We start from the raw sequence: 2,969 nt of genomic DNA, 5'->3' as shown, positions 1-2,969 counted from the left end.
ATTTTGCCCTAATGTGTTATTTTGTAATTATGTTATTTGTTGGTATATATTTTTTTAATTTTAGTCTTTAAAATACCAAACTTGAACATAACTTTAAATGTTTTGTCTGTCTGATGACATCCTTTTAAAATATTAAATCGGATGTTGTGGTCACTTGGATAGCCTTTTCACCAAATACTTACTCTTACTTGAGGTAATTTCTTGGAGAGATACTTATTATCTTTACTTGAGAAAAAGTATGCTGAAGTAATACTATTCTTATCTCAGTACAGTTTTTGGATGCTTGATACCTTGAGGTCTATTTTCATAGTTTTTTCTTGTTCCCTTTCCTGAATATTTTTTTTCCTATCATGGTCTACGTTGTTTTTATTTCTGTTCAGGTCATTTCATATGCTGTTTGTGTCCTGAATTAATTATTGCTCAAAATGTCTTGCCATAAGCTGGTGGTTTGTTCATTTGGTTGTTTTTATTGTCTTCATGCTTTCCGGTAATTTCGTTCACCAGCAGTGCCTCATCATCCTCATGTGTTTCAACTGATCTGCCACTCATTTGTTTAGTGTTCAGCATCAGATTTCTTGTTTTCATGTGTTTTTTCATCTTTGTTTGTTTTTTCTGTTCTTGATTTTATTCTGTGCACAAGAAGAGCATGGTAGTTATAGGCTGAGAGCGAGCATCTGCACTCCTTTTTTAGAGCTTTATGTACGGGGACTGCTCATTGATGTTACCCGTTACAACACCGGAAAAAGTGCCGGGATGCACCGAGCTCAGGAAAAAATGTTCTGGTGGTACCGCGTATCGGTGCATACCGGCCCACTTAAAGCACCGGTGATGCAGTAATTCAGTTATATGCAAAAAAAATGTCTGAATTTATTGTGGTAGTAGTATATTAGGAAGAGTTGGGCCATAATTTACTCCCGTGTTTAATACGACCCCTCAACTTTATTGAAGACATTTGGGGTTAAATTTATTGCATWGTACACGCATCAATGCAGTAATTTATTTTAAAAACGGTTCAAACATAAGATGAACATGGACACATTAAGAAAATTTGTGATTTTTTTTAAGAGTTAACAATGACTTCATGCTACTGTACACCACAGTGATCAGTTTATAATCAAACAATTGTCAAAACTTTGCAAACTAATTTGAACACATCATTAAAAGTGTTTTCTTTTCTTTTACATTAGCTCCCATCAGTTTCTCTGAAAATGGCAGAAGGTGCTTAAGTTGCSAAGGACCACTGTGTGGTCAAACACTAAACTGCGAGAAGAATGAAGACTACTGCGTCAAATCGACAAGTAAGAGGTCTTCTTCCTCCTAAATGCCCCGCATCTTTAAATCCAGACAAATGTTAAGAAGTTCTATCAAACATGTGGCTCACATGGAGAATTTGTTTCCATTCTCTCAGTGATAAAAGCTGGAGAGAAACTGACCATGAAGGGCTGCGCCTCCAAGCTGATGTGCCTCGGCGAATCCATTGCAGCGATAAAACAATTAACCGGAGCAGAAATCAGCTGCTGTCAAGGCGACTACTGCAACAGTGGCAGCAGTATAAGTGCTGAAATGCTGCTGCTGCTGGTGCCGCTGGCCTCTTTGATTTTACTTTAAAAGCAGATGCAAACAGTAGCACCGTTTATGACTTTTTAGATTTTTAGAAAGTTAAAATTTACCTAAGATTTTTAAAACAGCCTAATTTAGCTTTTGATTTTTTTTATAGATAAAACAATTTAATTCTGTATCACTCATAGTAATTATATCTTCTTAACATTTTGATAAAGATGACAGAAACCAATTAGTTTTCATGTAAACTTAGCACAAAAAGAAAATTTGTGTTTAGTTGCGTATTTCTGTATTTAAATATACTTTTGGGCAATAAATCAGCAACCAAGAATCAAACTACCAAATATGAAGCCTGTTCATTTCTCCTCGCTGCCATATTAGTTAGGAAATACATGTGTTGAGCAGCAGAATTTGTGTGTGGCACCTTTGAGAACTTGCCACATTTTCTCTGCCAAAGCAAATCTATGCTGAGAACAACTGAGTAAAAGTACGAAGGACAGAAGTATTTTTAAACTGGTCTTGCTAAGAGTGACACCTTTAATTTAGTGAAGGAAGGATGAAGGCKTGGTCTGATTCTGAAGGATGAGCCCAGTTCAGGAAAGCTGTAAAAATGATCCAAGTAGGGGTCTGTGCAGCACATGTCCTGCCCTTCTCAACTTATCAGAACAGAAAGTAAAACTTACACATGTCTTGCAAACAAAAATGCTCTTTTTTACTATGATTTTTATGATTTGCTTTCTTCCAAAAGGTAGGTTTGTTTCTGCAGTTCAGTTTTCTCTTTTGTTTTCTTATCTTTGTGTCATTTAAATGTGTTTTGTTTCCCAGAGAGCTGTAATAAAACCTTTAGAAAAATTAGATAATTATGTTCACTTCTTGTGTGGATGAAAGTACACTTGCTTATCATTTTACTCAGCGGACACGGTCAACTGTTATGAGTGACAGACATATTCCCATTTATCCCAGACATATTTGGAACTTGTGCTGAACCAAAAACATCAAAACAATGCCCCTCAGAGATCAACCAGTGTGTTGTATCAAGAATCTTTACATTTTTTGGGTAAGTTTGTGCTGTTTCTACTTGTTATTTCTTTCCTTCTTTTTCTAATGGTCCCTCTCTGGTTTCARATGGAATAAAGGCACAAGTTAATGGCTGTAGTCAACTATGTCAACTATGGCGCAATAAAAACTGTGATCAAGAACACGTGTTGCACAGGAGAGCTCTGCAACAACTACAACATTCCTGGTAATTTATGTCCTGATTTAATTTTTTTTAAAGCCATAGTGTTGTTGTGATTGTAATGAATGAGGAWGTGTCTGCTGAAGACACCCCCACCACCACACTCCGGTACTTATGCCCTCATAACCAGTGCTGGCTCCAGCCATTTTGGTGCCCTAGGCGAGTTGAAGCG

Source organism: Austrofundulus limnaeus, unplaced genomic scaffold (genome assembly GCF_001266775.1).
Source record: "Austrofundulus limnaeus strain Quisiro unplaced genomic scaffold, Austrofundulus_limnaeus-1.0 Scaffold148, whole genome shotgun sequence".
Taxonomy (NCBI): domain Eukaryota; kingdom Metazoa; phylum Chordata; class Actinopteri; order Cyprinodontiformes; family Rivulidae; genus Austrofundulus; species Austrofundulus limnaeus.
The sequence above is the reverse complement of the archived record's forward strand: the minus strand, read 5'-3'. Positions refer to the sequence as shown.